The sequence below is a fragment of the Myxocyprinus asiaticus genome, chromosome 25 (genome assembly GCF_019703515.2).
Source record: "Myxocyprinus asiaticus isolate MX2 ecotype Aquarium Trade chromosome 25, UBuf_Myxa_2, whole genome shotgun sequence".
NCBI classification, from domain to species: Eukaryota; Metazoa; Chordata; class Actinopteri; order Cypriniformes; family Catostomidae; genus Myxocyprinus; species Myxocyprinus asiaticus.
The window spans coordinates 17,512,371-17,535,868 of record NC_059368.1 but is presented as its reverse complement, the minus strand read 5'-3'; positions in this window follow the sequence as shown (position 1 = coordinate 17,535,868).

Genomic DNA, 23,498 nt, shown 5'->3' with positions numbered 1-23,498 from the left:
CGTTGATGAAGCGCTGCCATAAAGGCTTCATAAAGGCTTCATAAATATGTATTACATTAGACACAACTGCGGCAGAGATGACATTCTGTTTCATTTCAGGTCCCTAGTTTGAGTTATTACATGTCTTGGTTTAGAAGATTATTCTACAAATCATGGTTTTAAAATTGTGCTCCATCACAAATAAAAGTTAGACATCTAAGATTATTTTAAGTATTCTTAACTGATCAAATGTTGGTAATGTCACTGGGTCAAGCAAAGCAAATTTTTACTGTTTTTAAAAAATACTTGAGCTGTCGGTTAATTAAATGGTATGCCAAATAATTAATCACAAACAAGTAACTGCATATTAATATTTGAAAAAATCCATCAAATGAAGATAATTCAAATATTACATTATTGTGGTAGATGAGTTAAGCATTGCATAGATATAAAGTGGATTTAGTCAATATATTGTTTATTTTATTTCCATGCCATTGCCAATCATACTCCACAGCAATCCATTCAGCAATAAATTTGTCAATCTGTCCGAGGTAGATTTACGGGCTAATCAAATAGGATACGTTTTTGCATTCTGTTTGTGCTCATGCATCAGATGGAAATTTTTGGCCGCTAAGTTACGTCTCCTCCCTTTTTTTAAATCTTGCACCATGAGCACTGTGTTTTCAAGACACTGTGTCAAATTAAAAGTAGTTCAACTTTGAAAAATGTATTCCAAGACCTCTACATTATGTTCCATTCCATTACTCTTTGCTAGTTTTTGAATACAAGAATGCACCCATTGAAAATGTTTTGAGTATTAATATAATGTTTTATATTGAATTGTACCAAATTAATATGATAAATTGAAAGAACTATAAAAAAATGTTTATAGTCATGAGACCGACATGCCTCCTAGGTAGTAAATCAGAACTATATCACATGATGTGAAAGTGTAATTGCAGCAATTTTGTAGAGTCCCTCTAGAACACCTGACAAACCTGACCTCCTGCATCTTGATATTATACAGACAACCCACAGGGAAAGGTCAGATGTCAGGTCTAAGCTCAGGGTTGACCAAGCAGTGACAGTTGAGTTTGTGCAGCTGCCGTCTTTTCTGAACTGCATTTTTTCACACCCATGACCTCTCTCTTTCAGAGCCACACCAATACTGCTCCATATGAAGGACTGGGCCACCTCTGAGACAATAATAAAGGCAAGAGGTCTGCAGGCATCAGTCTTGCAAAAGAAATTCAATTTATTCAACTAAAATATATTAAAAGCAACACTTAGGTGTAGCACACAGGGCTCAATGATAAGGTTTTTGTTTTGCAGTAGTTCCGATTTTTATTGCCCTACTAACAATTTTACTGGCCTCACAACAAAATAAATAAATAAATAAATAAATAATAACAACTTTGACCAATATATTCTGCATGGATACAGTATGTACCAGGAATAATTTATCATTAAATGTTAAGAAAAAGCTTGTTTTGCTAGAATATGATGGCATACTATGCAAAACATTACTGGGAGATTTGTAATTGTTAACAAAAAATAAAAAATAAAAATAAAAAATAAAAAATAACAGTGCCTATAAAGTACTACAGCATTTACAGTAAAATATGATGATGTATATGCATTCCACAATCACTGGACCTTGATGCTCCATGATAAACAATATTCATTTGAAGACAATAATCTTGTGAATTCATATGAAAAAATTCAGTTTAAACTTTAGCATTGAATGCAACAATTAAATCTTTGTATGAAGGTTAACGTAAAGCTGGTTATGAAAAACTATTGCAATTTGTTGACCTTGTGGACCTGTTCGCACCATGTTCGATGAGTCTAAACAACACAAAGCCATGAAATATTCACACAAACACACATTAAAAAAAAAAAAAAAAAAAAAAAAATCTAATTCTTACAGATGCCATTTTCAATATTTCAACAAAATATATGTTAGCCAACTAGACACCTTGGTGAAAAGTTTAAATAAACAGAATTTACAGCAACAATATTTAAAACATCACAGAATTCCAGATATTGAAGTTTGTATGGCATAAAAACAATATTATTCCAACAATATTAATTAGGGGCAAGTGACAGTTCCATCAGCTGGCCCAAAACTCTCTCACACTGGCCAGAGGGCCATCCTTATTGTTGAATTTTAACTTGCGTCACAACCTGTAATCTTATTTTACTAATTTAGTTACTTTGGTTTAGTACTTAAGTAAATCTGAGCAGAGACAGATGTTATAGTTGTTAGGGATTTTCAATTCAGTTCAAATGTATTTATAAAGCACAAATTAAAACAGATGTTGACCAAAGTTCTGTACAATACAAAAGGGTAAAATTAGCAATATAATACACATAGAACACACAAATAACAGAAATACAAAGCACAACCTCTAGGACTGATTAAAAGCCAAGGTGAAAAAATATGTTTTCAGCTTAGTTTTAAAATCATGTATTGTTGAATGTATGTCACTTTTGATTTCATGTTAATTTTGAGACTTTAAGAGGAAACAAATTATGTCATCATTCACTCACCATTATGTTGTTCCAAACCCGAATGACTTTCTCTTTTTTGTGGAACACAAGAGGGGAAATTTTAAAGAATGCTGACGCAGCTCTTTTGTCCAAACAATAAAAGTTCACACACAAAATAACCACTTTTTCAAGCACATTTATTCACAGCTGAACACAAATAGCTCATTCTCACCTAATATTCAAAGTATTATGTGCAACTATACAGAAAGTAGAATGACTTTGATTGTCACATCAAGGTGCATCCAACTCTGTCCTCAGGCATGGGAAGAATGCTTTTGTTGCGTAAGCGCAGCAGAAAACGTTGTACCCCCAGCTCTGATCAAGTTCCAATAACGGATACACATGAGGACCCTTGAGTTCCCTCTGTAAGAGATGCTCTAAGGTTTATAGAGGACCATTGATTGGAGAACAATACCAGTGCTCACTTCTTAACTATGCTGGTAAAAGTAGCTGCACTCTAGTCGTGGTGGGCCCCTGGAGAGGGTCTCTGGAGAGATCTGCTGTGTTTGGACACCTGTTTGCATTTGGTTTTCCCTGCAGAGTGAGAGAGAGGGGATTATTGTGACTGGCCACCCACAAGGCAGACTGAAAAATATCTGCCGCTCAAAGCAGAGGTGCCCTCTGTATGGATATAATGGTATTGATCCATATGAGCGCTCTATACAACAAACAACAATCCTGCATGTTTTGAAGCCGCAATGTCTCACTTTTTCAGAGTTTTGTTTCAAATGGTTCTGAAATCCATATTAACAGCTGGAACTCTATGCTATGTTGTTCTTTTGAGGAAGAGATCAATACAACCATGCACAAAGTAAGCATTCTTAATTGTTGGAGGCGACAGAGGAAATATTGAATTTGTCCTGTGCTGTTGACCCAACACATTGCAATGACATTCTGCCTCCCAAGAGAGGCTGGGCATCACTAACAGCCTGCTGTGAGTGTGTGTGAGATGATCAGAGAGTGTGTGAGATGAGGGATGGAAAAGTCACTGTCACCACCATTCAACCCCCAAAAGGCCTTATTCTCAATGCAGAACTATGCTTTGAAGGGATAGTTCACCCAAAAATGAAAATTCTCTCATGTGGATGGCTTGCTTTCTTCTGCTTAACACAAACAAAGATTTTTAAAAGAATATTTCAGCTCTGTAGGTCACTCACAATGTGAATGGTGACCAGAACCCAAAAGGCTCCAGTAGTTAAATCCATATCTTCTGAAGTGATATGATAGGTTTGGGTGAGAAACAGATCAATATTTAAGTCCATTTTAACTGTAAATCTACACTTTCACTTCCATCTACTGACGTGGAAGTGACTTTCCCTTTCACATTCAGCCACCTACTGGCAAGGGCATAGCCAGGAAATGACTTTTGGGTGAGCCTCAATAAAAATGGATGGGCCAAATTTTCACTCAGTTTTTCTTCTTGTTTTTACAACATAAAGGCGACGCATTCAAATAGTTCTTTCACACTTTCAGAAATCAGAATTCATACATTTTTTTTAACTATTTTATAAATATATATTTGAAGTCAAAGAATAATCTCTAATATTCTGGGTGGTCCTGGGTCTAATTTGGCTATGGCAAATTAGTCAAATGGTTTAATTATTTGCATCCTTAATGTCATTTATGGACCTTGGGAGTTCTGGTAACCAACATTGCATTTTGAGGACCTTTTAGAAGAGCTGAGATATTCTTCTAAAAATCTTAATTTGCATTCTGCAGAAAAAAGAAAGTCATACACATCTGGGATGGCATGAGGGTGAGTAAATGATAATGAGTATTTTCATTTTTGGGTGAACTATCCCATAAGTTTGGTTTAGCATTATTTTAATTTCACTCTGCACATTTTATTTATTTATTTATTTATTATAATTTTTTTTTTTTTTTTTTTTTTTTTTTTCACTTTTCCATTTATTTCTGGAGCCTGGACTAAATTTCAAATGTTCTCACTAGACACATCTGTAGTCACATACATTCACAGATGTTTTTCTGTATGGTCAGACATTTAAAAGCACATATAAGCATGCTAAAAGTAATCCACATTGCTAAATTCCAAATCTTCTGCCATATGATTGCTTTGTGTGAGGAAAAGAGCCAAATTTAAGTCAGTATTTACTGAAAATCGTAACATCTGCTGTAGCTCTTGGCGTGTTCATGAGAGTTCATGAGAAAAATAGCGATGTCTGATTTGTGAATGAATCATTGTTTTGAGTCAGATATTTACAATGAACTGGTTGACCTTGTTGACAAAAAATGGTCAGAGTAAATAATTCATGAATTGAACCGGTCCCGGATTGGCCATCGGGAGCACTGTGAGAAATTCCAGTGGCCTGACCTGCCTTACGACTGATTTGGCCAGCTCATTTGTATTTTAATTGAATTTGATTTTTTTTATTTTTTATTATTATTATTATTATTATTGCTTACCAGATGCAAATTCCACTTCACTGGGTATGTTTTTTCATAAAGTCTCTTATAAATATGGGCAGGTTTATTATTCTTTACTATGTTTCAAAATATGGGGTGGCCTGGATGTGTGCGAGACTCCTGGTCTGATATTGTGCTCAATTCTGGCCCTGAATCAGTCCAGTTCATGTGTGAACAGCTTACTGGAGGGTAAAATTTTTAGTGAAAAAGACATAAATTTCAGTCTGTTTCTCACCCAGTGTTACTGTAAAACTTATAAAAGGTATATAATGCAGGAGCTGTATTGACAACTTTTATGGTGCTTTTGCATCCTTTTTGAAGCTTGACGCTGACATGAATGTGAGTACATTTTGACAGAATTTAAATTTATGGGTAAACTACTTGGGTACTCCTTGAAGGGATTGTTGGATGGTGCTTATACTGTAGGCACACGTTTTACTATCCTTGTGAGGATATATAAATAAATCCCTAAGTAAAATCCCTAAGTTAATGAAATAATCCATTTACATTTTACAATAAACTCCTATATTTACTCTTTCCTTGAATCAAACCTACTGATTAGCACATGCCCAGTCATCATTCTTCAGCCTAATCTAAATTGGACCTCTGTCCATGTTTCCATTCTCACCTTGTCTTTCGGTCCCAGTCTAAAGACCTCCACAGAGAAGCTGTGAGCTATCTATAGCAACCTACAAAATACAGTCTGCTTCCCTAGAGAAAGCCCTGCGACTGATCCCAGAGCCCCTCAGCATTGTCCTCACGTTCATATAACACTCTGATTTACAACTTGTGTCAGGCAGCCAAAGCTCTAAATTTGCATCCAGCATGGGGAGTCGGAAGAGGAGCGCTGCTGATTTAGGGTCCGGGGAGATATCGGTGTCATTGCATGGATGTGATCCATCCTATTGTTATCTATGCAAGAGTTCCTATATTGCGCTGAAAATGTCAAATGAGCAAACTGTTTCTGTTGCAGGAGTTAGAGTCATAAAAGATACTAAAAAACAAGCTCAAATGTAGCACAGACAACATTACTGCTTGAAACTACCTTTTCATTAATCTTCTCGATAGTAATAAGGTAGCATATTCTGCCAAGAAGATAATATTACCCAGAATACAACATATCTAAGGGTTGTTGAATGTTAAAGGAATAGTTCACCCAAAAATGAGTATTCTCCCATCATTTACTCACCCTTATGCCATCACAGATGTGTATGACTTTCTTTAATCTGCTGAACTCAAATGAAGATTTTTAGAATAATTTCTCAGCTCTTTTGGTCCATACAGTCCAAGTGAATAGGTGCCAAAATTTTGAAGCTCCAAAAATCATATAAATCAGCATAAAGGTAATCCATAAGACTCCAGTGTTTAAATCAATATCTTCAGAAGCGATGTGATAGGTGTGGGTGAGAAACAGATCACTTTCACATTCTTCTTCTTGTGTTTTTAGTGATTCACATTCTTCATCCATACCGCCCCCTACTGGGCAGGGAGAAGAATGTCAAGCAAAAAAGGAACTAAAATATTGATCTGTCTCAAAATCAGAATCAGAATCAAAATGAGCTTTAATGCCAAGTGTGCTCACATATGCAAATAATTTTTTTTGGTGATAGGAGAAACAAGCAAGTGCACACAGAACATTACAGTGAGACACAAAATATAAAACAAGGTAAGAGGATAAATAGACATACAAAAAAATAAGACATATAACATATAATGGCATATGTACATGTGCAAGTGGTAATATATGTGCAAGGTATGGGTATGTACAGTTATTGAATTAAATATGAGTGAATTTACATATGTACATGTCATACTTATACATTATTGCACTATAGGAGTCCTGAAGGCAGTTTAATTGTTCATGTGGTAAATGGCCTGAGGGTAAAAACTGTTCTTGGGCCTGGTTGTCCTGATTTCTCCTGAAGTCCACTATCATCTCCACTGTTTTGAGTGTGTTCAGCTCAAGGTTGTTGTGACCGCACCAGACAGCCAGCTGTTCAACCTCCCATCTGTATCCAGACTCGTTACCGTCATGGATGAGGCCAATGACCGTGGTGTCAACTGCAAATTTCAGGAGCTTGACAGAGGGGTCCTTTGCAGTGCAGTCATTCATGTACAGGGAGAAGAACAGTGGAGAGAGAACGCATCCCTGAGGAGCACCAGTGCTAATAGCGAGGGTCCCAGATGTGATTTTCCCCAGTCTCACTAGCTGCTGCCTATCTGTCAGAAAGCTGTTGATCCACTGACAGATTGTGGCTGGCACGGAGAGCTGGGTCAGTTTGGTTGAGAGAAGATCAGGCATGATGGTATTGAAGGCTGAACTGAAGTCCACAAATAGGATCCTTGCATAAGTCCCAGGTCTGTCGAGGTGTTGCAGGATATAATGCAATCCCATCATTCACAGACCTGTTTGCTCGGTAAGCAAACTGTAGGGGGTCTAGCAGGGGTCCAGTGATGTTCTTTAGGTAGGCCAAAATCAGTCTCTCAAAAGACTTCATGACCACAGATGTGAGGGCGACAGGTCTGTAGTCATTAAGTCCTGTGATTTTGGGTTTTTGGGGATCGGAACGATGGTGGAATGTTTAAAGCAGCAGGGAACTTCACACTGCTCCAGTGATCTACTGAAGATCTGTGTGAAGATGGGGGCCAGTTGGTCAGCACAGACTTTCAGACAGGCGGGTGAGACACCATCTGGGCCTAAGGCTTTCCTAGTCTTTGTTTCCAGATGACCCGGCACACATCCTCCTCACAGACCATAACTGCAGGTTGAGTAGCAGGAAGGAGGAGGAGGGGGATTCCAGGAGGTGTTCCAGGAGGTGTTGGTGTGTGTGAAGTGAAGATCAGAGCGGGGGAGGGGTGTGAGACTGGGCTTTTCAAACATGCAGTAAAACACATTCAGTTCATCAGCTATTTGTTGATTCTCTACAGCGAGGGGGAGGTGTCTTATACTTGGTAATGCTTTTCAGGCCTTTCCACACAGATGCAGGATCATTGGCTGAAAACTGTTTTTCAGCTTTTCAGAGTAGCTTCAGTAAGTCACTCTGATTTCCTTAGTCAGTGTGTTTCTGGCCTGGTTGTACAAGATTTTATCCCCATTTCTGTAAGCATCCTCTTTGGCATGACGAAGCTGTCTGAGTTTTCCTGTAAACCATGGTTTATCATTAATGAATGATAAAAATGTCTTAGAAGGGATGCACATATCCTAACAGAAATTGATATATGATATCACAGTATCTGTGAGCTCGTCCAGGTCTGTGGCTGCAGCTTCAAAAACACTCCAATCAGTACAGTCAAAGCAGACTTTTAGTTCCAGCTCTGCTTCATTAGTCCATCTCTTTACAGTCCTTACTACAGGCTTAGCTGATTTTAATTTCTGCTTGTAGGTTGGGAGAAGATGAACCAGTCAGTGATCAGAGAGTCCCAAAGCTGCACATGGGATAGAGTGATATGCATCCTTTACAGTGTTGTAGCAGTGGTCCAGAATATTTATTTCTCTGGTGGGGCATGTGATGTGTTGTTTGTATTTTGGCAGTTCACGGGTGAGGTTATCTTTATTAACATCTCCCAGAATAATGATAAGAGAGCCCGGGTGTTGTTGCTCCATGTCTGTGATGTGATCAGCCAGCTGTTACAGCACTGCGTTCAAGCATGCTTGTGGCGGGATGTATGCACTCACCTGAATAAACAGAGAAAACTCTCACGCCGAGTAGAAAGGCTTACAGTTGATGAAGAGTGCTTCTAAATAAGGACAGCACATCTTCTTCAATGTTGTTACAACTGTACACCAACTTTCGTTGATGTGAAAGCATGTTCCACCACCTCTCGTTTTCCCTGATGATTCCGCAACGCGATCCGCTCTGAACAGCCGGAAGTCCGGCAGATGTAGCGCGCTGTCCGGGATGGCTTCATTCAGCCAGATTTCCATGAAACACAGAGCAGCGGAGTTAGAAGCAGTTCATCCGTTTTGTTGGTGAGGGAGTGAACATTCGCCAGATGAATACTTGGCAGCAGAGTCTTAAAACCGCATTGACGAAGCTTCACAAGCGCGCTGACTCGCTTCCCTCGCTTACATCTCTTGGAGCACTTGTAGAACACTGCTGCGCCTCCAACTAAGATGTCTAATAAAACGTCAGAATAATCAAACACCAGCAAAAAAATGATCAGGTGTGCTCTGTCGAATATTCAGCATTTCATGCCTGGTGAAACTGATCAGGAAAGAATGACAAAAAACATGACAAACAAACAAAAGTAACAAAAATGCTAGAGAGCTCCACATCAAAGCAGCCATCCGTGGTGCCATCTTGTTATTATTCTCACCCACACCTATCATATCACTTCTGAAAAAATGGATTAAAACACGAGTTCTATGGATTACTTTTATGATGCCTTTATGTGCTTTATGGAACGTCAACATTTTGGCACCCATTCATTCACTGTATGGACCTACAGAGCTGAAATATTCCTCTAAAAATCATAATTTGTGTTCTGCGTAAGAAAGTGATATACATCTGGGATTGCATGAGGGTGAGTAAATGATGAGAGAATTTTCATTTTCGGGTGAACTATCCCTTTAAGAGAGTATGAAATTAGGTGGGGACCAGGGACAGCTGTAGTCACCATTCACTTTCATTGTATGGAAATGCTTGGCCATTCTGCTTGAACTCTGTGATGTCACACAATGGCAGTTTATGGTGATCACTTCTTCAAGCTTCAAAAGGACACAAAAGTATAATTCAGAACTCTAACAAATTATTGTATGTGACTCATGTCTTGTTCTCAAGGAATACGATAAGGTTTGGTGAGAAACAAACTGAAATCTGATGTATTATTAAGTGAAACTCTTGACCAACCGTTGATCTCCTGTGCACGTCCATGAGACAGACAACACGCAAGCTTTAGAGCTACTGGCACGAGAGCAAACCCTTTAATATGGTGTGTTGCTTTCTCTATGATTAATGACTGTTTGTGTAATAATTGTTCATGAGTCCCTGCTTTGTCCTGAGCTGTGAAGCTGCCCACTTTTCTTAAGAAAAATACTGTACATTCTTTGGTTTCCCAGCAACTTCTGCACATTTGAGTTCTTCCCAACAGTGGCTAAATGATATAGACAACCAGCTTTTGACACTTAGGACAATTGATGGACACATACACAACTATTACAAAAGGTGCAAGCATTCATTGATGCTCAAGAAGGCAACACAAGAACCAAGAACCAAGGGGATGCAAACTTTTGAACAGGATGATTTGTGTAAGTTACAGCACATTTTGTGTAATGTAGCTTTTGAAGGGCAGTACTACATAAAATATATAATCTTTTATCTCTTATATTTGCATACATTCTGATAGGGGTGTGAAAATGTATAGGCCTGGAAAAAAAGGGCTATGCAAACTTCTGCAGTATATAGTTTGTGAAAATGTATATTTTATTTTATATTTAGTTTTTCACTATTTAACCACATTTTTAGCTTTTTTTTTAATTTACAGATTCCACATATTCTATTCTATCCATATAATTTCATATTGCATGTGTAATTTTGAGTAGACTTGTCATGTCAGGTACACATTTTAACACAAAATTCACAACACAACCTATAATTCTAAGTACAATCCCCACATCTCAACATTTAAAGGAATGTTCTGGGTTCAATACAAGTTAAGCTCAATCAACAGCATTTGTGGCATAATACTGATTAGCACATAAATTAGTTTCGACTCGTCTCTGCTTTTCTTAAAAAAAAAAGAAAAAAAAAAGAAAAAATCAAGGTTACAATGAGGCACTTACAATGGAAATGAATGGGGAAAATAAAAGTGAATGTGGCCAATCTTTGGAGGGTTTAAACAAAGAAATGTTAAGCTTATAATTTTATAAAAGCACTTGCATTAATTCTTTTGTTACAACTCATGTATTATTTGAGCTGTAAAGTTGTTTAAATAGTCATTTTTACGGTTGTTTTAGGGTTTGTTGACATTACATCATCATGGCAAATAAGTTGTAAAGTTTGCTATAACTATTTCATCCACTAAAATCATGTTTACACACATATTGTTTACCTTTTGTAGCTATACTAATGAAACAGTATTTTAAAGTTCAAAAATTGGCCCCATTCATTTCCATGGTAATTGTCTCACTGTAACCTCGATATTTGCTTTTTTGAAAGAAAAGGTGGTCAAAATGTATTTTTGTGGAAATCAACATTATGCCACAAATGTTGTCGATAGAGCTGAACATGTACTGAACCCGGAATATTCCTTTAAGTGCTTGTAAAAAGTGCAGTGTAGCTGTCTGAATGTGACACTTCTCTGATTTACCTCCGTGCTCGTGGGGGAAATAAACATTCAGAAAACCCCCCCACTTACATTTTCACGTGTTGCGCGAAGACATAGATCGGCTTTCAGCTCGTTGTTGAAAACACATTTTTGCAATATTTTGGGCATTTGCACTGACTGACAGGATAACATAGAGCGCGAACGCTAAGCGCATGACCTCATTGCCATAGTAATCAGATCCATTTCAGCTGATTTGCTAAAGAGTAGAATGAATGTATCGTCAAATCAACGTGCGATGCAACAAAATTAATTTTCTTCTCTGCAAACGTTACCAGAGACAATAGCGAGAAGGACAATGAGTAGATTTAATTTAAGAAGAAAAAAAATCAGTGACTCTACCAAAAGCCAGAACTGTCCTGATTAATAAACCGGGTCGTCTGGTCACCCAATCTATAATTAAATTATAAACAAAACATTTCACTGCCCAAAATAACTTAATATTTCATAGTGCATTTTATTGGGGAAAAAACTGTAAAAGAACATATTTTAAGCAGCTTGTCAATGCTTTTGAAATTGAAAAACAATAAATAGGGACTATTTATCTGTTTTTCAGAGTTGCAGTCTGCTTTAGCAATAAAAAAAAAAATTCCCGACGATTTAAAAAGTTAATTCATCAAGGACCATTTTAAGTTGGCAACACTGCGTGGACCATACAGACAATACAGAAGCCTACATGTGTAGATACATTATGCCTAAAAAGACTTAATAGCCCAATATTAATAATATTTTTCTGGATTTTTATCTTTATATGTTGTTTTAGTAAACTGTGAGAGACATGATGTGGGTGACTTGACTTAAATGAAGTTCTTAACTACAACGAAACCGCGATGCGAGCACCGTCTTGGCTGCACAAACGGCATGTGTGATTTTACCAGTTGTCAGGTGTCATGCGAAACTGCCTTGAAGTTTCTGGTACATTGGCTACATACCTGTCTTTGTGTGTTCATCATGCCAGCCACCTCGGTAATCGATGTTATACAGCAGTCTCCGTGGTAACATTCAAGCGTATTGGTTGACTGAGTGTGCTGCTCTGCAGGTGTGTTTGCTCAACACGGTGAAACAAACTCAACATCTATGATATCAGGGGGTGCTGCAACTGCTTGCAGACAGAGTGTCCATTTATTTCTGTTTCGTTATTTTTATTTATTTATTTATTTTGTTCATTGCATCACAAATCAAATGCCATGGACTCGACTGGACTCGGAAAAAAATCCTGAGTCCCAAAGAATCGAGTCCGAGTCAATTCAGAGTAAAAGTGCATCCAAACTCGAGTACCCCAACTCTAGCTATGGGTGTTACATATGTAATACCGTAATGATAATTCTGCTACATTATCAACACCTTTCAGGGAACATTCTGTTTATATTTGACATTGTTGTGAGTTCAAGTGCATTGCTAAAGCTTATTCAGTAGCTCCTGACCCTATGCTATCTTTGACATTGGCTGATCTTGTACCAAATTGATAGTAATTTGTGGCCAGTTATCATCAAATAGAAATATTGCAAGTCTGCACTTCCTCCAGAGGACATGGCACTTGATTATGTTTTATGACCATCACCACTCCTCTCAATGATTGGCATAATTGATAGAGAACATTTCAAAGATCCCACAATGTCTGCAATATTGCACTGTAATGACAATTTGCTTTTGCAGTGAAACACACATACACACATGTTGATGCATAGACATAATTATTTTTATACTGTATGAAATATAGATTCTATCCCCTAACCCTACCCCTAAACCTAAACCTCACAAAAAACTTTCTGCATTTTTACATTTAAAAAAAAAGTAATTTAAAAAAATCGTTTAGTATGTTTTTTAAGCGATTTGAATTATGGGGACACTAAAAATGTATAGCATAATAGGTTACCAGTTTGTAACCTAAAATTTTTTTCTTGTAAATCACCCAAACCTGCCCACATGCACGCACGTAAGGCCTCTTGCGAGTTGTGCTACAAACTAAGAGAGTGGACCAGTAATACCCAGAGAGCAGAGAGGCTGTGACCATAACTGTCAGCAGCTAATAAATGAGTGAAACTGTGGCCTCCAATTTTCTCAGTGACATGAAATAATGGGCAAAACTTTCACTTCTGTGAAAGACTGTAGTGTACCACTCATGACTTCCAGTGTAAACCATTAGTGCGACAGGCAAACCACACATGCTCATACTATGTCTCCGCGTCATTTTCACATCATACGAGATTATGGAACAAATACAAGCTGTCACTTTTTTCAGGTCATGTATTATTTTACACTGAAAAATGGCAAAATGCTCTACAATTGGAGAAAGATTTTACATTAGTTTATAATGCTATTATATAATGCTTTCAGTTATTGGGCAGTCGACATGACATGTCAAGCAGTGACCACAGTGTGACATGCTGCTCTTCATCAAACTTGTTTAAACAAAGCTAAATGATTTATTAAAATAGGTTGTCCGTGTTATTTGTAAACTTCCCTACTAATTCAAAAACCTATAATGTATTGCACCAATATTATATGCTATATACTGTATACAGTATATACTTTATTACATTACATTAAGAGAAGCATTTTCAATTGTTTGCATAGATTCACATTTGACCATTCACAATGCATTCACCAGGCAAAACCAAGATGTTTAGGAATATATTCATCAGTTTCATAGGTTGTCTTGTTTTTTTCCCATTTGTGTTGCCAAAAGCTGAAGTCCACCCCCAGCTTGGAGCTAAAAACATTAGCCACCTTCATTTTCTACTTCATTAGGCCTCACCAAGTTTAATATCGGTAGAAGTGTACACACTGTAATTCTTCAGAGTTAACTATCATTATGTTATTAGTTGATTCAGCTCACTTTTAATCAGTGAAGTGATTTATTTCCCATTAAAACTCTGGGCCTGCTCCATCTGCAAATTTGCTGAGCTAGTCATGCCATTAACTGTGATATTTGACTTAAAAATCAGTTATACAAACAGACTCTCTTTAACACACACACACACACACACACACACACACACACACATGTTGGTGCAGCTATCCTTATGAGGACTCTCCATAGACATTATAATTTTTATACTGTACGAGCTATAGATTCTAACCCCTAACCCTACCCCTAAACCTAACCCTCACAGAAAACTTTCTGCATTTTTACATTTAAAATAAATAAAAATAAAAACATCGTTTAGTATGTTTTTTAAGCGATTTGAATTATGGGGACACTAGAAATGTCCTCATAACCCAGCATAATACCCTTGTAATTACCAGTTTGTAACCTAAACAATGTCCTCGTAAACCACCCAAACCCGTCCAAACACACACACACACACACACACACACACACAAGCAAATAAATACTCCACGCAAGCTAGAGAAAAACCTCTGTTGTGAATCCTGTGAAACTATCCAACCCATGTGTCCTAATTAATTCATCAATCAAAACTGTCCAGTCCCTGGTTGGAGCACAAAAAGTTAGAAACTATTCTTAATTCAGTGAATTGCAGCTGTTTTTATTGGGAGTTAAACATGTGTGCTGTTTTAACACTGCGTCTATGGGCATTTCCGCAGTTAATTCAAGATGGACTTCGAAGACTTTTAATAATTAATCTTACAGTTCATACAAAATCATTTTGTTTAAACATTGGCCCATAAAATTTACTTAGTTTACTCATTTAATCCATGGTTTGTACTACACATAAATAACTAATATTGGCATTATATTCATGCTGTTTTAGCCAGAAGGGAACTGGCCCCCAAAGTGAGCTTTGATTCTCCCATGGATATTTTGCTCTATTAACCAGCATCTTATGGAGTTGTTTTCTTCCTAGCCCCAGTCGCTTTTAGCTTGATCACTAGGGGTCTAAATACAAATACTATTTACTGATTAAGGCACAATCTACAATCACATTTTTATCAAACTGCACAATGATGACCCTAAGACATTACAGTTTTATTCTGTTATAGCATAATTTCCTGTAAAGCTGCTTGAAACAACGTCTGTTGTGAAAAGCGCTATACAAATAAAAATGTTTTGACTTGACTGACCATTTAACCAATTTACTTCATCGTTTAAAAGTTTCAGGCCCTATATTGTGTACCCTGTTAATGGAAAGTGCCATGCTTTTTCTGGCTCCATGCTTTTTCGGACTTGCTATTTAAGGCTTTGAATTCCTTACATTCAAGGGGGAAAACAGATAAGAGGACGAAGAAGGAAAATAGGACAGACAGAATAGTAAAAATGAGTGCATGTGTTATTTATGTGAGCTGCTTGGAAATGCTGCTTACTTGCTTGCTATACTATAAAGGGGAATGTGGGTTCCAATACACTGAATAAGATTTGTTGGGGGAAGTAAGGGGGAGACACATGGAAGGGTTTCAATGCTAAATTGAGTTAGATAGGGAGCGGCCTGTCGGAGAATGCGTGCAGGATGATGAATTATATATGAAGTTAATCTCAGCATGTCTTGCAACCCTTGATGGCTGCCTGGGGGAAAAATAAGCAAAGTGTGGCAGCAGTGGACAAGACTGACACATTTGCAACCTCTCCCCTTCACACTCTGCATTCACTCACTGGCAGGCCAGGCAACAGCAGCTAATGAACAGGGGCGGGGATGGATGGCATACCTGCCAACACTCCGATTTACAATTTCTCCCGATAAACTCACGATTATCCACATCCAAACTTTGCATACAGGATCATCCCGTATTTACGTATGAAATGATGCATCCCGAATTAAATCAATACGGGATGCTATTGGTCCCGTAAACTGGTCAGATTGCATCACAGCGAAATCCTTCCACATCGTTAATTTAACAGTGATATAAATTGGAAATTTTTCATACAGTGGGTAAGGGGTCGACTGAAAAGTCCAAACATTGTGCTAAAACGGTGGATGTTTTATTGAAAAACAGAAGTTCAATATAAATGTTCAATAAGATGTACAAAATTACATAGTCATAAAGACAGGAAGTACAGGTGAAGGGAAAAAATCATTAAAATAAAGTAAATAACAAAAAAACTTAAATATATATACATAAACCAACACAGATGTATACATAAATATGATAAAGATAAATAATCAAAGAAATAAAACATAATTATATTTTTTCATGGGTCAGGAATGTTCTCAGCATATAAGAAAGGATATACACTTATTATTATTAATAACTCAAAAAGCATTTATTGCTAAAATTGTGAAGGATGTGGTAAGGGACCATCTGAATACATGGTCAATTTCTTGGTATTATTTTAATGTAGTATTACTGACCAGTACTGCCGCTCCCTATACTCATATTACGCAGTCTGTGTAGTGCACCTGCTCCTTATGAGGCACCATCTTACCCTACACCAGAAACTCCACCGGCTGTTGTTCCTCACATATACAAACCACGTAACCAATATTTTAATGATTAAGAAAAAGTTTTTTGCACTGTATCACATTTATGGCAGGCCAGTGAAAATGTAGCATCATATAAGGAGGTAGAAACACAAGGTTGCTGACCCATGCAAGGTCACTGTACTCTTGACGGTATTTATAGCATAATGTCAGGAAGCTCAATAACATATTAACGACATCTAACTCTTTTCATTAACTTCAAACACATACACACATATGCACATGCATACGGACCTGTGATTTACAGCAGTTAAACCCCAATGAGAGAGAAGGGCATCATCATCTGCACTGTGAATATGATATACAGTTCAACAGGCAGTCCGTGTGAAGCAGTTTAACCATGACACATGAAGCCAAGACAATGCCATCCATGTGAGTGTATGCCTGTGAAATTTATGACATGCCGTGATGACTGAACACCTCTTTCCCCCCTGTCATCAATCAGGGAGTTTTATGAGTGATATCAGCAGACTGGCAGTGTCACAGTAAACTGGCGGGTCAGTGCTCACAGAGCTGATGGCTTTTGAAGGGGAGACAGCACACCAGAGCCGAGTATTCCGTGCTCTCGGGGCACGGCTGAGGCACAACAAAGAGAATTTCATAAAAGTGTTGGAGGCGTGGAGTGTTGTTCGGGTGGAAAGTTGTAACTCAGTGTGACCTGTCACTGTTAACCCAGAAGTAGTAGGGCAGCCATAAATTCAGTTTGTTATAAACTAATAAATTAATGTGAGGAAGATGTGACATTTTTATTGGGGGAGGTTTGATAAAGGTGGACTGCGGTTATGTCTCTTTCAATGGGTTGAGGGGATCAAATGTGAAATAGGCAGTTATGAGATTTGGCTTTTTCCAGTGACTCTTCAGGCAAACATACTGTACTCTAAAACACTGGTTCTCAACTGGTTTTGCTTCAGGACACATATTTTCCATTGGCCACCAAGTGGTACCAATATGGTTTATTGAATAAAAGTAAACAAAAATGTCCTTAAAATCAAATTTTATAAAAAAACAAAAAAAGTGACAATGAACTGCATAGGTCAAACAATGTCGAAAATTTTGCTTGCTAATAATGTCTCTTGAATTTCAATGGATTCATGCTCCCTGCAGCCAAAACATCCACTGCACAAAACACATTGTGGTGAACAAAAGCATCTCGGTTACTTACGTAACCTCGGTTCCCTGAGACGAAGGGAACGAGATCCCGCCCGCTGACTCGTGTAGTCGATGGCGAAGCAGCAGAGGGCTTGTAGACAAGAGATGAATCGCTGTCTTGACGGAAGAAAATTTGGAGGAATGGTGTTTTCGCACCTGCTTTTATGGCGGACAGCTTTGCGCTTAAAAGGGCGGGGCTCAAACACCATTGCCAATATTAGAATACTGGCTTTATTATAGAGAGGTTTCAACTAGGTCATGTGGAAGGACACTCCCCATATGCGTTAACAGAATGCAATGTCTCATTCCCTTCGTCTTAGGGAACCGAGGTAACGTACGTAACCGAGACGTTTTTGTTCACCACAGTGTGTTTTGTGAGAACGCAATGTCAACTGTACTGAGTCTTAAGGGAACCATGTTGTGGCAGCGGGGGCGTGGTCAAGCATCTCTCCGGAGAGAGAGAAAGCGGTAAGGGCGCTTACACCTGAGCTAAATTATGTCTAACACCTGTCTCTAATTTCAGTGAGCACGGGGAGAGCGGCATAAATAGAGCCACATCGCAAGTAGAAAAGGGAGAGAGCCTGGGCACCACAGACCCGAACAAGAAGCAAAGAGTTTTGTTATTACAAATGATGAGAGTTTTATTTTGTGAAGCGGTGTGTGATTATAGATTAACTTAGTGAATAATGCAAAGACTCTGAGACTGCAATTGTGCTGCAGAGAGAAAATAAATCCTTACCTGAACCAGGAAAGCTGCTTCTCACCTCCTCTTTACACATGTTTACCAATATTTAATGTAGACTGCTTGTTTTTTCTTTACCTTGCATAGGTTCGTTCATGGTTTTCAAGGATGACGGGCTGCTAAACAAGCTGTCTATTTTGGCATCTGTCTAGTTGGCTAGCTTCTGCCAAAAGACAGATACATTTTACTTAGACTTTGACATTAATGATTTTCTCCTCCTTCTTAAAAGTTTATAAGTCTATTTCTTTTTCAATCCTCCTAATTAAGTAAGAAGAATATATAGTTAGATGAAATTTATTATTTGCATTCAGCATTTTTAGTCCATGTTCTCCAAAAGATCTATAAAACAAACAAACAAAAAAAACAGTTGGGTCACAAGTTACCCAGCAGTTGAGAACCACTGATTTAGGCCACATCCACACTAATACGATTTTGGTTGTTCATTTCCTAACATCATCGTTTCCAAAGTATACAGTTCTAGAGAGTGTTTTCGAAAGTCTCCATTTTCATTAAACACATTAATTTAGTTACAGTACATTTAAGCCTTTCATCCACACAAGAACGGCATTTCCTCCACCAAAAACAGAGCGTTTAGAAAACTTTCCATTTATAAAATGCACTCCATTACCACATACATACTTTGGAAAATTATAATATTAGGAAACTAAAAAGTGAATTTTCAAACGAAAATGGATTCATGTGTATGTGGCCTTAGAACTTACTGCATCAGTGAATTAAAAACATTTTTATGTGTAGCCAAGTGGAGAAATTTCATGTAATTTAACTCTAGTCATAAATTGGACGTGGCCCCTTTAAGATCGGAGCTTTACGACACCAGAGTTTGCGACGCCCGCTGTGTTACACACATGCATGCAGTGTTGCCAACTTAGCGACTTTGTCGCTAGATTTAGCGACTTTTCAGACCTCTTTAGCGACTTTTATTCAAAAAAGCGCTTGGCGACAAATCTAGCGACTTTTTGGACAAACCTTAGCTACCTTCCGTAGAAGAAAGTCGCCATTACTGCCCCGCGAGCGCATGGTCTTGCTTTCCTACCCGGACTCGGAGGAACACCTCTCTCTGCGTCTACTCTGTTCAGTGAGACTGACAGAGAGAGAGAGGTGAGCAGGTGAGAAGACGGAGCAGCACAATCATTTGACCGCACGGCAACTGACATAGACGTGAATGAGCTGCGCATGTGCAAACAGCGTTGTCAAGGACCAATCACGAATCAGTATTGTTTTTTGTTTTTTGTAAACATGCACATAGTTTTTTTTTTTTTTTTTGTAAATATGCACATAGTGGTTTGTTATGGCTGAGCGCTGTGTGAGAGAAAAGATAAGTTTCTGTCGCTTCTAACTTTCTCTCTGAGTGATTGATAGATATAGGGAATTAATAGGGTATTACAGTACGAACGGTAAGCACAGAGAAGCAAACACATGTAAAGGGCAGACACTATGCAAAATTCAAATGAGACACGATGACGTCACGAATATGCTAATTAGCATATGACGTCATCTAGCGACATTTAGCAACTTTTCGAGCAGGCTTTAGCTACTTTCCATTGAAACTAGTTGGCAACACTGCATGCATGCTGGTTAGAACGTGAGAGCACACTGTATGTTGTGCATCCATTGTGCAGGAGAGCTCCCGGTTTTGTTCATCGGTTGATAATTCTTTGTGTAAATGTCAGATTTTACACAAAATGCTCATAAATTGCATTAAATGTGTGTTCAGAAGAGTTGTATGTTAAAATTGAGTGTTTGTTTTGGGTTCATTTTAAAGGATGCATATGGATTGCATGTGTTAAGTTTGGCCACGTTTGGTGCACACGTGAGAATTGGGTATGTAAATTTAGAATTAATCATATCTTATTTAATGATTTATAGCCCAGAGAGTTTTAGTGAATAAGTGTAATACGTGTTATATGTCAGAACATGTGTAATGAGAATTCTATTGTTTTAAACTGGAATACATGTCCTTAAAGCCTGGTTAAAAATGCATAAAATACTGTGAGAGTTTAAGCATGTGTTAAATGCATAAAATGCTGTGAATGATATAAGCATGTATTAAGGTGATGCATGCTGAAGCATATGGGTAAGCTAATGTTCTGTTTGTATTTTCTTTTGACATTCACCTCTATATTTCATTGCTGTATTTCATTTGTTGTATTTCATTGTACCTTATTTCATTTCCATTTTTCATTTTACCATTTTTCATTTTTCAAATAAGTATGAAGACTTATATTTTATCCATTGATAAGATTAATATTTATGTATCCCTTTTTTCAAAATGGCCCCATCGACTGCTGTCTTTTTAATAAACAGCCGTCAGAAGAAAACCCGAAAAAATGGTTTTGTGTCCAGTGTGGTTATTTGTAGCCCACCAGCTACACTTGTTTAGCCTCTAAATGTACTGGGTGAAATACAGCTGTCTAGTTAGGGCAAATACAGATTAATGATGTTGAACCTGATGCACTAAGCACATATATGCTGTCTTTGCCATAGTCAACATGACCGCTGTGTCCGGATTATAGATAAGCAGCACTTATCACTGTAAAAACTCTGTGGAGGTGACCCTCATGTCTGCTCTTACTGTGCACTGCAGGCTTTGTCAATCAGTCATAATGGCATTTAAAGAAAGTTTGGTTTAATTCTTTTTAATCTTTTAAAGACAAGTCTCTTTTTTGTCTTTGTGAGTGTCAGTGTTTTTACATTTCATCTGGGTAGGACAGGTTGAGTACCATCAGTTTAATATTTAAGAGTGGAGAGATACCCAGAGGAACGACGCTGAGTCTTATGACGAAGAAGCTGTCTGTCACTTTATTAAACCAATCAGGTCAGAGTAAACTGGTCAAGGAAGACCTCATTTGATTGGTTACTAGAAGCAGGTAGACCCGCCTTCCCCCCCGCGCATTTGCAAAACTCTTTTCATTGAGAAATTGTTGCCAAAAGTGTGAGCGCAACAAAGGGAAGACGGAACAGATTATTTCTGGAAAATATTTATGCCACAAACACAAGTTTGCAGATTGCAGGTTTGTAATGTTTTTGGCCATGTTTAGGCGCAAAAACAGTGCCAAAATTGTAAGTGCAAAAAAAAGTCAGAAGAATACACATCAAATTTATTTTGTGTTAATACGCAATTATAGATTCACAACACATGAATTACACTTATGCAAAGCATTAAAGTATTGCTCATATTTTTTTCTTGAGCTTGCAACTTGATTTACACCTTTACAAAATGTTTTGTGTGCATGCAATTTATTTTTACACTTGAAATTTGATTTACGCTCTCACAAATCTTACTCTGCGCATGCAAATTTTTCTATCACGCTTGTAACTTCATTTACACTTTTACAAATTTTACTCTGCGCATGAAAATCATCTAGGCACTATTTTACCTTCATATATATACAGATGTGAAAAATAAAGCAAAAACCAGATCCAAAAACAAGATTCTAAGTTAAAGGTGAAGTTCCTGCTGGAAATAAAAAACTGTTTAAACCAGTCTAAGCTGGTTTGCTGGTCTTAGACCAGCAAACAAACCTTTAAACAATACATCAATATCATAGCTTCCACTGCAGCTTCCACTCATTCAAACAATGTGCACATTTACATGCACAATCTTACAGGATTATGCCTATAAGCCCACATTGTGTAAGGTCACGTTAAAATTTTATCATCTTATTTGATTGGGGTAACACACCAAGATTTTTGCCTATTACTCTGATTTTGCATTGCATGTAAACACCTATACTGGCCTTCTCACTTGCTTATTCAGTGTGCGCAAGTGTTGTGTGCATGCCTGTTTATGTTCTGACGTCAAAAGCAGAGAATAATCCAATGATTTCAAATCTCATGTAAACGTGAGTTTCTCACGTTGTTTTTTATTAAGTTGAGTTTTGATAATTATCAGCATATCGGTGTGCAAGTAAACACACTCATTGATGTATAATTTAAATGCTTAGGACAGGGTAATCCAATAACAATTTATTTGCATTGTGCATCTGCCAACCCAAGAGTCTATGGTTTTTGATAGCTTGGGTCTATTTGTGGATAGGGTTAGGGTTAGGGTTAAAGCACAAGCACTTTGCCAAATACAAATGTAAAAAAACATCAGAGATTAACCAGAGCTGTCAACATCGACATAAAGTTCTAAACAAACGACAACAGCGTTGCTCATAAGAACATGTTTTCTCCCCTGGTACAGAGGAGCCCAACCGTGTGGCGAAGCACATTCATCTGGCTGAAATAAATCCTTTGTATCCCTTGCTCATAATGACTCCAGGAGGAGTGCGGTGAGTAATGAGCAACCGGGTGTTTGATGAACAGCAGTGTAATTCTGTAAGCTGCCGCGTCGAGGCCCATAGGAATTGAGTGTGGGGTGCAGCTGTGGTTGTCGGCAGCCGCTGACAGGCCCTGAGGTTGATTAAAGTTGACCTTGATCGTGAAGTGAGGAAGAAAGAGAGAGAGAAAGGGAGAGAGAGACAGAAGCACTGCGTGTGGCAATAACCCCAGCTGGCCATCCGGCAATCAGCAGAAAACAGGGGCTGTTGTGTGAGGAGTAATTGCAGTGGAAAAGACTAAAGGAAATCAATGAAGGCCAATCGATAGCAATTTGATTTTTTTTATTTCTAATTTCTGTTGAAGAGAGAGGGGGTGTGAGATTGATCAAGTGCATCTGTACTGTATCAGCTGACTTCATGTTAGTCATTGAGGAGAAATGCACAACTGCCTTACTGACGAATCGGCTGAGATCATTAAGAGTAACTAAGTGCTTGTGATGAACAGAAAATGAGCTGGACGGTTAACCTTGATGTGGATTTCTCCATGTAAATACACAATGCTAGAAGAAAGGATATTGTCCGGTGAGGAATATATTATTTCTGAATGCCAATACTCATCAACTGTACCTAGTGTACAATACTCATCTAGCTGTTCTCCCAGCCTAA